The 12,927-nt window shown below is 45.6% G+C and overlaps 1 protein-coding gene across 1 annotated transcript in view; it reads right to left on the bottom strand.

The window, feature by feature from the left end:
• LOC126336487 (uncharacterized) overlaps positions 1 to 12,927 on the bottom strand; it is a 237,498-nt gene that overhangs the window by 39,393 nt on the left and 185,178 nt on the right. The gene's annotated exons all lie outside the window — the stretch shown is intronic.

The following is a 12,927-nucleotide window of genomic DNA, read 5'->3' on the forward strand; positions in this document are numbered from 1 at the left end:
TTGAAATCATTCCAGGAAGATCTGCTGTAACATGAGTGATGGTGCTGGTAGTTTAAACGTTTTCATAAGAATGGGATCTGAAATTATTATTCTGCAATCTGACTCTTCTTCTGGTTTTGTTTCGGATAATAGACCTGTATTTACATGTAAGAGAAACAGCAGTGACTACGTTTGGAAATGAACACTGTCAGTTTCGTGACGTGATTCAGAATTCTTGTCTTACCCTGCTACGAAGTCGGTCATTGCCAGTTGTAATTCAACTATTACAGAGAGAACACCAAGTACAAACAGCAGAAAATCGGATATTTTCCCCTGGTTTAAAAACAAAAATATTAAGCACAGTATAAATCAGACTCGTCCTGATCTCTTGTAACTCGTTAATTTATACAAGTCAAGTGAAAGAATGTACAAATTTGACTTCCTTGCACGTGAATGGCGTCCCACAGCTTTGCGTTTACCCATGTGTCGCCGTTGTGTCGCCGTCAGTGTAGCCACAAAAAAATTAATTTGGGCAAAGGGTTAAGACTGTGTCGTTTAAAAAAAATGTGTTTGTCAATACATCAGTTGCATGCATAATAATGAGAACTTCCCAGCCTTTTTGAATAGGAAATTGTATTCTCTGAATTACACAGACTATAATGTCCGACATATTGCCCAAGGAGAAGTTAAGCTTAATATTTCTCTCATGACGATTTATCGAAATTGGTTTTAACTTTTACTGTTCTCTTCATATATTTGAACGTATAATGCTATGTACTGTAAACAAATGAGCCTGACGTGGCCGCAGCAACGCAACTCGGCAATGTGGACTTTGTTTCCCCCTCCCTGCTGCCGTGCATGTGCAGTGCTCATCCCTCCACACCTCCTTAGCACTCCGCCTCCATGTGCAGAAGCGCCTTCCTACATGATGCGGTCTATAGTCTAACATCTTTTTTTCAGACAAGAGAGATTTGGAGCTGCTGATTGGCTCCTCTTAGAATATGCAAAGAGGAGGCTTGTTCTTCTCAGCGTGTCTGGGTTGTCTACCTGGCAACAGAGGTGTCAATACGGGAGATTCAATTAGTAGAGGATAGTTGGATTGGTTTGTGCTATGTGGGGGGTTTCGTTTTTGTTAATTCATCTCCCGTACCGAGGCTGTTTGGAAAATGGTTCTCCTTTGTCTTCTGGTCTTCCCCTGTAGAGAGCTTCAGGTATTGCCCTAGTGGGTGAGACTTGTGGTCTGTTTCTTGCCATGTCACGAGGGTGAACTTATTCATCCTGAGCCTGCCGTCCCACTGAAATCTGCCGGGATTTCAGGGCTCTGATAGGGAAGTTCTGATAATCAGAACGCCGGACCGTGTAGTTTGCAAATTTTCGAGAACGCGTCAGAACACTACATCTGTCGCAGCGCACTGTTCCTCACCCACGGCGCGCCGTTTCCTGCTGCCACCTGAATCAAGGTGAATGGGTAAAGTATTGCTCCACCAACGTAAGGTTGCTGAATGATATTCACAGCTCCCATTTCTCAGGTGGACTATAGTTTGTGGTATACTTGGTCGTAGTCGATTCCATTTGAACAGAGTTGGGCTTCACAGTGGACTCATGTAAACAAAGTCAGACTGGGCTGTAAAAGGATTCAGCGGAGAATTTGTATGCCTTCCATCCCAATGTATGCTTTGCCAATGAAACACCATTCCTTTTCTGATTTGTGTTTCTCTTTTTGATGTAGGATTTATCAGTTAGTTGTAGTTACAAAAGGATTACTAAAACTTGTCATTAGCTGTTCTCATCCATACTCCCTCAACTATTGACGTTTTTGATATATTACGATGGTACATGGATACACCAGCAATTTAAGGTTCATCGTTATTGTTGTTGTTGTGGTCTTCAGTCCAGAGACTGGTTTGATACAGCTCTCCATTGAACCTTATCAGATTAATTAATTTGATTATTAACTTGAGTTCTGAAAGTGTCCACAGGCATAGACAACCGAAGTGCCAATAGTAAATCCAGTAATTTATATATAAAAGCCACGCAGGATTAGCCGAGCGGTCTAGGCGCTGCGGTCATTGACTGTGCGGCTGGTCCCGGCGGAGATTCGAGTCCTCCCTCGGGCGTAGGTGTGTGTGTTTGTCCTCAGGATAATTCAGGTTAAGTAGTGTGTAAGCTTAGGGACTGATGACGTTAGCAGTTAAGCCCCATAAGATTTCACACACACACACAGATATTATATATATATATACTCCTGGAAATGGAAAAAAGAACGCATTGACACCGGTGTGTCAGACCCACCATACTTGCTCCGGATATACTCCTTGAAATGGAAAAAAGAACGCATTGACACCGGTGTGTCAGACCCACCATACTTGCTCCGGACACTGCGAGAGGGCTGTACAAGCAATGATCACACGCACGGCACAGCGGACACACCAGGAACCGCGGTGTTGGCCGTCGAATGGCGCTAGCTGCGCAGCATTTGTGCACCGCCGCCGTCAGTGTCAGCTAGTTTGCCGTGGCATACGGAGCTCCATCGCAGTCTTTAACACTGGTAGCATGCCGCGACAGAGTGGACGTGAACCGTATGTGCAGTTGACGGACTTTGAGCGAGGGCGTATAGTGGGCATGCGGGAGGCCGGGTGGACGTGCCGCCGAATTGCTCAACACGTGGGGCGTGAGGTCTCCACAGTACATCGATGTTGTCGCCGGTGGTCGGCGGAAGGTGCACGTGCCCGTCGACCTGGGACCGGACCGCAGCGACGCACGGATGCACGCCAAGACCGTAGGATCCTACGCAGTGCCGTAGGGGACCTCACCGCCACTTCCCAGCAAATTAGGGACACTGTTGCTCCTGGGGTATCGGCGAGGACCATTCGCAACCGTCTCCATGAAGCTGGGCTACGGTCCCGCACACCGTTAGGGCGTCTTCCGCTCACGCCCCAACATCGTGCAGCCCGCCTCCAGTGGTGTCGCGACAGGCGTGAATGGAGGGACGAATGGAGACGTGTCGTCTTCAGCGATGAGAGTCGCTTCTGCCTTGGTGCCAATGATGGTCGTATGCGTGTTTGGCGCCGTGCAGGTGAGCGCCACAATCAGGACTGCATACGACCGAGGCACACAGGGCCAACACCCGGCATCATGGTGTGGGGAGCGATCTCCTACACTGGCCGTACACCTCTGGTGATCGTCGAGGGGACACTGAATAGTGCACGGTACATCCAAACCGTCATCGAACCCATCGTTCTACCATTCCTAGACCGGCAAGGGAACTTGCTTTTCCAACAGGACAATGCACGTCCGCATGTATCCCGTGCCACCCAACGTGCTCTAGAAGGTGTAAGTCAAGTACCCTGGCCAGCAAGATCTCCGGATCTGTCCCCCATTGAGCATGTTTGGGACTGGATGAAGCGTCGTCTCACGCGGTCTGCACGTCCAGCACGAACGCTGGTCCAACTGAGGCGCCAGGTGGAAATGGCATGACAAGCCGTTCCACAGGACTACATCCAGCATCTCTACGATCGTCTCCATGGGAGAATAGCAGCCTGCATTGCTGCGAAAGGTGGATATACGCTGTACTAGTGCCGACATTGTGCATGCTCTGTTGCCTGTGTCTATGTGCCTGTGGTTCTGTCAGTGTGATCATGTGATGTATCTGACCCCAGGAATGTGTCAATAAAGTTTCCCCTTCCTGGGACAATGAATTCACGGTGTTCTAATTTCAATTTCCAGGAATATATATATGGTTCAAATGGCTCTGAGCACTATGGGACTTAACATCTTTGGTCATCAGTCCCCTAGAACTTAGAACTACTTAAACCTAACTAACCTAAGGACATCACACATATCCATGCCCGAGGCAGGATTCGAACCTGCGACCGTAGCAGTCGCGCGGTTCCGGACTGCGCGCCTAGAACCGCGAGACCACCGCTGCCGACAGCATACCAATTGCTCATGGTCTGCAGTAATTCTGACGGTTTCATTTCAAGGTGCTCTTTTAAGTTGGTCACTATCACAAAAAGTATATGGGGCTACTTGTGTGCGATCGTCCCCTTCCATTGATGTTAGCGAGGATTCAGTGGTAATTTTCCATAAAATGCGCCCTCAGATCGACCCCACAGGCCTCGCTTATTGATCTGTGTCATCACCTTGCGACTCCGTGCTTGCCGTTTGGTGACTATTTCTGTCATAGCCGTGAAGACTGCTATATAGGAATAAGACCAGACTAATAACAAATTTTTCTAAAACAAGATGACTCTTCATAGGAAGTCAAATACATGAATTTATCGTAGTTGGAAAAAGTATTTTGTCATACCAGAGTTATAAATATCTGAGGGTCGTAATATCAGGTCAGGGTTCCAATAAACAAGAAGTAAGGGAGAGACAGCACAAGATAAAAAAAGCAATCAAGAAGCTGCATACCGTCCTTTGGTCAGATAAAACTAAGAAAAAGACAAAAAGGGTTATATGGATCAATAGTGAGAAGCATTTGTTTAAGTGGAGCGGAATGCTGGGAAGTGAAAAAACCGAGATAGAAGAAGACTTCATAGAGTTTCGAAGCTGGAGATCATCCCAATTAAAGCTCAGGAAGCGAATGAAAACTCCCACGTACCCAACACCAAAGAGGTGGGGATGGACATGAGATGAGATTAGGGGATGAATGATGGCCGAAAAATATTATATGTTAGGGACATCCATACAGAAGAAGAAGAGAAAGATGCTGTGCACAACGGAAAATGAAGTCGCGGAAGATATGCAACAAAGAAATGTGAAAGGTTTATACAAGGATAGGCCTGGATACGAAGTTCCGAGAAACGGCGTAATTAGCTATAAACAACTCGCAAAATAAAAATAAAAACAGAAAGGTAGTTTTCTTTGTGGCGAGATCTATTTACGAAATTTCAATCGCCAACTTTCACTTCCGCATGCGAAAATATTTTGCTGACGCCCACCTACGTATGTAGAAATGATCATCATAATAAAGTAAGAGAAATCAGAGCTCGAACGGAAAGATTTAGGTGTTCCTTTTTCCCACGCGCCATTCGAGAGTGGAATGGTAGAGAAGTAGTAGGAAAATGATTCGATGAACCCTCTGCCAGGCACTCAAGTGTGAATTTCGATCCTTGTAGATGTAGATGTAGGGCCACTGGGAACTGCGGGTCTCAAGACGCGGGCCATCATAAACTGTCGAATGCTTCTACTATATATCGCATAATGTTTTATATTCTGTTTACTGTTCGAATGGATTGATTAATCATGTCATCTGTCAATTTTCTGGGTGTAAATCTGAACTGATGTGACCTCAGACCCCTGAGCATCTGAGCACCTGTAGAGTTCAGAAAGGACTCATCTCTGGACCAATGACAATAGCGGAAAATCGGTCGGTAACATTTGAGTTCTGACGGAATTCCATCTTTGTGGTGTGCATACTGTAAGATCTTTGGTACACACACCATCAGATTATTTGACTTGTCGCTCTAACGAAGTAGGCGAGTGTCAGCAATATGTCTCGCGGTCTTATCGTGGTGTGTTTATCTTCTGCCGTTAAGTCAGACGATAGAACTGCCACTTGCACGCTTAGAGTAGCAGATTGACGGTGACCAACTTTAAACAGGACTTAATTAATTTTCATACACATTTATTTAGATAATAACAATTATAAACCTTACTTAACTTGATTCTGGATGCTATTTACAATTGACAATCTGAAGTTCCTTGGTACGTTAATCTTATTCTCACATGTCTCTGATACTTGACGAAGTGTCTATACATTTCTCTTCATGGTTATGTAAAGGAATATGATAATCTTATTAGGCGCAGACTGAAACTTGGCTACAGACTGATGCAGACAAATGCACACTGACTAATCGAAGGTCTGTACACTCATTATAATACCTCGCGCGTTCAGATATCACTGCGCGAGTGTGATCCGCGAGGAGAAAAGGTTCTACGTTAGCAGCAATCTCATTGGCTGCGTTACATATTAATACGCGGATAGGCGGAAGCAGAATTTGGTCCGTCTTTATGTCAGCGCCATCTCGTAGTGCGGAGACGGACGAGCGCTGTGCCTGCGCTGTTGTGCTTAGCGGGGCGCGCTCTAGTGGGAAAGTTGTGTAAGCGCTGACTACGCGGAACTATATACACAACAGTCTTCACATTTTTTAAGGCTGACTGTGATTGCCGCTCTCCATGTTTCAGGTACCTGTCCCGTCCGGAGGGCATCATTAAGAAGTTTCGTCTTTCGTGAGGTCTTTTGCGGTGCGATCTGCTGCAGCACTTCTGAATGAATTGCATCAGGGTTGCGAGCCTTCTTTCTCTTTAGCCTCTTAATGGTTGAAGCGAAGGGGTGGACACGCGTGTTCGTCGTATACTGTGTTTCCAGCTGTGCTCGCAATTTCCTGTGTTCAACTTCGACGGTCATTGGATGTGTATGACAGGGAGGGCTAAAATCCAATCATTTGCCTCCACTGCTGGATCATTTCACTATTGTCCTGTCTCAATGTTGATGATGCTGAAGTCACTGTTATTCTCTCGAGAAAGAGTTTATAAGGGCCACACCAGTGAATTTCAATTGTTTGTCGGCGTAATTCTCTATTTAACTGGCAACAGGGCTTCCTGATAATGTTCTTTAGCCTATCGAAATTGCTGATGTCTGACTTGTCTCTAGCTGCCGCAGGTCATTGTGGCAGGCGTGCAGTCTTCATTTGTCTGTGCAGTCCTAGCCAATTCCTCGATCCACGATATTCTATATCTGGGTTTAGTTGTGGTGATTGCAATGGCGGAATACTACGCACTTTTTCAGAAGTCGGTCAGTCCATAAGTCCTACGTTGTACACTATATTTCACTTCGTGTAGTAGGATGGAGAATATATTGTCACAAAGCTTCTCCCAATCCCCCTAGCGTAGGTTAAGGCGACGATAAGACGTCATCTGGATTCAAGTGTCAGAATGAATACCTGTCACTGTGATATTGCGATCGCTGTGAGTAGGCCGCCACATCCTCTTCCGCTGTTGTATTTGATGGAGCGCTCTGTTATTTGTTACTGTAGTGTCTATGTTGCTGGGAGCACCCGCTCGATTTAAAAATGTGTATGGCTGCACAAAAATGTGAAAAAGTCAAAACAGTCTTCTTTGAAATTGAAAGCAAGCGTGGTAACGATAAGGGTGCAACGGAAATTCCAATGTTAAATGCAGAGGAGAGAGCAGGTGGGTGGAAAAAGTACGTTGAAGGCCCCTATGATGGAAAAGATTTGTGTGACGTGATAGAAGAAGAAACACGAATCGATTTAGAAGAGATAAGGGATCAAGTATTAGATTCAGGATTTAAAATAGCTAAGATCAAATATAGCAGAAGGTTCAAAATGGCTCTGAGCACTATGGGACTTAACTGCTGAGGTCATCAGTCCCCTGGAACTTAGAACTACTTAAACTTAACTAACCTAAGGACATCACACACATCCATGCCCGAGGCAGGATTCGAACCTGCGACCGTAGCGGTCGCGCGGTTCCAGACTGTAGCGCCTAGAACCGCTCGTACAGCTGAAGGGATAGATAACATCTCATCAGGATTTCTAAAATAATTGGGGCATGTTGCAGCAAAACGACTACTCACGTTGGTGTATAGAATGTATGAGTTAGGCAATATACTATCTGACTTTCGAAGAAATATTATCCACAAAAATCCGAAGAGAGGGAGAGCTGACAAGTGCGAGAATAATAACACAATCAGGTTAACAGTTCATGTATCCAAGTTGCTGACAAGAATAATATGCAGTAGAATGGAAAAGAAAATTGAGGATGCGTTAGATGACAATCAGTTTGGCTTTGGTAAAGGTAAAGGCACCAGAGAGGCAATTCTGACGTTGCGGTTGATAATGGAAGCAAGAGTAAGGAAAAAGCAAAACACTTTCATAGGATTTGTCAACCTGGAAAAAACGTTCGACAATGCAAAATGGTGCAAGATATCCGAAATTCCCAGAAGAAGAGAGGTAGTCTATAGGGAGAGACGGATAATATTCAATATGTACAAGAGCCAATAGTTAATAATAAGAGTGGAAGACCAAGAACAAAGTAATGACATTAAAGCGGGTGTAAGACAGGGATGTTGTCTTTCGCCTCTACTGTTCAATCTATACAGCGAAGAAGCAAGACGGAAATAAAAGAAATGTTCTGCAGTGGAGTGAAAATTCAAGGTGAAAGGATATCAATGATACGATTCGTTGATGACACTGCTATCCTCAGTGAAAGTGAAGGAGAACTGCATAATCTGCTGAATAGAATGAACAGTGTAACGCTTACAGAATATGGATTGAAGGTAAATCGAAAGACGAAAGCAATGAGAAGTAGCAGAAATAGCGAGAAAATTAACATCAGGATTGATGGTCACGAAGCAGATGAAGTTAAGCAATTATACTAGCTAGGAAGCAAAATAAACAATGACGGACTCAGCAAGGATACATAAAAAGCAGAACAACTCTGGCAAGAAGGGCTTTCCTGACCAAGAGAAGTCTACTAGTATCAAACACAGGTCTCCATTTCAGGAAAGAATTTCTGAGAACACACGTGTGGAGCGTACTATCGTATGATAGTGAAACATTGACTGTGGGAAAACCGAAGCAGTAGTGACTCGAAGTATTTGAGATGTAGTGCTACAGACGACTGTTGAAAATTAGGTGGACCGATAAAGTAAGGAATCAGAAGGTTCTGTGCACAATCGGAAAGTAATATGTGGAAAACACTGACAAGCGGAAGGAATAGGATTATAGGACATCTGTTAATACATCAGATGTAGATGTCTAATTACAGATACTTGCTATAGATGTAGCTATGCACTCAAGACTTTGGTAGGTCGAGGAACACTCATCCCTGACCCTTCACATTGTCCCTATATGTTTTGACTTTATTGAGTCCTTCTGCTCGCCTTCTGCAAGCCTAACTCGTGCTTTCACTCAGCGCGTGCGAGTTTTGTCGGTGAGTTTTCGGATCATAATATTGTTCTGTCCGTTTGCTCCGCTGTAGGGTAGCAGATAATATTCCCATTTCGGTCCGTTCGTCACTTTAAGAGTCGTTGCGGCGTCTGAAATATTTATTGAGACCCTAGCTTATTTAACTACACTGAAGCGCCAAAGAAACTGGTATAGGCATGCGTATTCGAGTACAGAGACATGTAAACAGTCAGAATACAGCGCTGCGGTCGGCAACGCGTATTATAATACAAAAAATGCCTAGCGCAGTTGTTAGATCGGTCACTGCTACAATGGCAGGTTATCAAGATTTAAGTGAGTTTGAACGTGTTGTTATAGTCGGTGCACAAGCTATTGGATGCAGAATCTCCGAGATGGCTATGAAGTGATGATTTTCCCGTAAGACCATTTCAAGAGTGTACCGTGAATATCGCGAATTCGGCCAAATATCGAATCACCGACGTTGCTGCTTCAAGAACGACACTGACGACGACTGAAGAGAATCCTTCAACGTGACAGATGTGCAAACCTTCCGCAAATTGCTGCAGATATCTATGCTGGGCCATCAACAAGTGTCAGCGTGCGAACCGTTCAACGAAACATCATCGATACTGGCTTTCGGAGCCGGAGGACCACTCGTGTACCCTTGATGACGGCACAAAGCTTTACGCCTCGCCTGTGCCCGTATCACAGATGTTGGACTGTTGATGACTGGAAACATGCTGTTTGGTCGGACGAGTCTCGTTTCAAATTTTATCGAACGGATGGACGTGTACGGATATGGAGGCAGTTTCATGAATCCATGCACCCTGCATGTCAGCAAAAAAATGGCTCTGAGCACTATGGGACTCAACTTCTGAGGTCATTAGTCCCCTAGAACTTAGAACTAGTTAAACCTTACTAACCTAAGGACAAGGACATCACACACATCCATGCCCGAGGCAGGATTCGAACCTGCGACCGTAGCGGTCTCGCGGTTCCAGACTGCAGCGCCTAGAACCGCACGGCCACTTCGGCCGGCTGCATGTCAGCAGTGGACTGTTGAAGCCGGTGGAGAACCTATAATAGTGTGGGGCGTGTGCAGCTGGAATAATATGGGACCCCTGATACGTCTAGACACGACTCGGGATCCGACTCTGACAAATGACACGTACTTTAGCGTCCTGTCTGATCACCTGCGTCCAATCATGTCCCTTTTGCATTCCGACGGACTTGGGCAATTCCAGCAGGACAATGCGACAACTCACACGTCCAGAATTGCTTCAGAGTATCTCCAGGAACACTCTTCTAAGTTTAAACTCTTCCGCTGAACACCAAACTCCCCAGATATGAACATTGTGGAGCATATCTGTGATGCATTTCAAGATTCTGGTCAAAAGAGATCTCCATTTCCTCGTACCCTTACGGATTTATGGATAATCCTGCAGGATTCACGGTGTCAGTTCCCTCCAGCACTTCTTCAGACATTAGTCGGGTCCATGCCACGTCGTGTTGCGGCACTTCTGCGTGTTCGCGGGGCCCCTACACAATATTAGGTAGCTGCACCATTTTGTTTGGCTCTCCAGCGTAATTTTTATATTACTACAATTAATATTGGTTTAGTTGTCTTCTTGTTGGTTGCTTCCGCTAACTTCCGTTGAGCCGTCAACTGCAGCGGTACAGGGTTTGGACTTGGCTGTAGGAGACATCCTTACGGAGGCACCAGTATGAGCGGAACTGGATTGTAGGGCACTGGCGAAGCACTGTCTATGGTGCCTTTACTCGGCAAAAGACGTACCAAGGCTCCTACCAAGTGACTATGTGGGGCCACGGAGGAAGAAGCACTTTGGGTGGTGACTTCCATCTTTGCCGCATCTGTCAATGCCCTGGCGGTACTTTATGGTTTGTTACAAGAAGCAAAGGGCACCGGGGGTGCCATGAGTCTGATGCACCAGTAACAGACGTAGAGACTATGTTCCAAGACTGGAGCGCAGTGAAGGAAGTACTATCGATTCCATTCTGAGACCCTGCTGAGACAAACGTATGATCTGCTTTTTATGTTACCGTAATGTTTCCTTAGTTCGTCGCTGGAAGATAATTGGCGTGCACTCTGCTCGTTGTTGTTTGCAGCCTTTTCATTTCGTTCTTTCTCTCGCCTTTCACACGTACAGTCGTTATTTAGTAGTTCCCTATTAAGCTTCTCAAGCCGATTGAGCGGCTCTATTTGCAACATGGTGTGGCTGTAAGCCTCCTAGCCATGTCGGGTCTCACCTTACGCTAGCATATCATCCTCCTAGTCCAACGTATTTAGGAATCATCATGTTTAGAATCCGAACTGCACCCTTTCATACTGTAATGCTGACGGCCGCGTTTCCGCTTCCACGCTATCCGCTCCCCCCCCCCCCCCCCCCCCCCTCACACAGGTGTCGTAAACACCAGCAGAGAGGACGTCTGACGTCTCCGCTTCTCCTCCCACCACCAGGTTCTCCACCGTGCCGACGGAAATTAGTACTTGGGTTTTGTCGTAGTCACGGCGCTTGCTGCGCCTCAGTATTCGATGTTGTTGTTGGGGTTTTGTATTTCTGTGGGTTTCCGGAGTCCTGTCGGGCAAACTTGCCGCGGTGTAATTAGTTTCACGTGGAGCATCCGGCCGTTTCAGAGTTGTTTCACATTTTTGTTCCGTTTCTGGCGTGGAGCACAGCATTCCTTAGGCTCTTTTGCTTTGCATTCTGGTCTGTTGTGGCCCTTCTCCTCACATCTGTTGCACATAAAGCCTGTTTATGTGCAATCCTTGAGCGCGTGGTCAAGATCACAACACCTAAAACAGTACAAGACTGCAACATATTCCTTAACACTCAACGGACGCAAACTGACTTCTACGTCTCCTTCGTCCAGTAGCATGTCGCCCATTCCTCTCACTGTTGTCGAGTTCATGTATGACGTGCAGTCAAATGAAAACAGAAGACTAGCCACGACGGGACCGTAAAATAGTTCCATTCAAAAGTAACCACCACATAGGTTAAGACATTTATCTCATTGGCAGACGGGACGATCGAGTCCTGATTCGTAGAACGCGGTGGGCCGCTGACGGATCCATAACCGCATCAAGTCATGACTTCGTCGTCCGACTGAAATCGACGTCCTCGCATGTCTTTCGTCGCGTCACTAAAGATGTGAAAATCACATGGTGAAAGATATGGGTTGTAAGGAGGATGCTGCAGTGTCTTCCAATCAAATCCATGAAACGCAGCCGTCGTCCGATTGGATTGACAACGGGGTGGGGATGGGGGCTGTGTGTGGTGGGGGGCGGGAAGGGGGCAGCAGTGGTTAAAGTGAAACAGGATGTCTCAGTCTGACGACATTCTTCGGCGTTTTGACTTCATGGCGGGTCGCAGTTTCTACAACGTATCGTCTTCTACAAATTATCTTCGTAGCGCTGTGCACTGATTGTGGTTCCACGCTTGAGGAACTCGACGAGCAGAGGGCCCCTCAAGTCGAAGAAGGGAGTCATCACATCCGTACCGGTACTCTTTACTGTAGTACCAATATTCATTTCAATTCACACTGTGAACGTTCATTGTGTCCACAATATTGTTGAGTCTAAAGAGAATATAGAATTCATTTCTTGTTGGTACTAATGTCTGTATACTGTATTACTGATTAAATAAAGACGTGTTCCCACTGAGGCTATAGCTTTATGCAATAGTTCTGTTTGGTATTGGTCAGTTTCAACCGCATCAAACATCTGCATATAAGAAAGTGGTCATATGTCTACTTAATGACCATGAGGTTGAAATTTGGCCAATAGCAAATAAAAGAAATACATAAAGTTAGAGCCTCAGTGGAAAAAGTCTTAATTTAACTAGTATTTGTTGGCTGTGGGTCCAGCTATCAAGAAAATTTTACAGCTGAACTCCTTATAATAGGATCGGGTTGAAACACAGCTGCTGGTAGGCAATAAACCTGATGCCTGGAATCTTCTAATGGACTCAACCGCATAATCATTAATTTT

Source organism: Schistocerca gregaria, chromosome 2 (genome assembly GCF_023897955.1).
Source record: "Schistocerca gregaria isolate iqSchGreg1 chromosome 2, iqSchGreg1.2, whole genome shotgun sequence".
In the NCBI taxonomy this organism is placed as follows: Eukaryota; Metazoa; Arthropoda; class Insecta; order Orthoptera; family Acrididae; genus Schistocerca; species Schistocerca gregaria.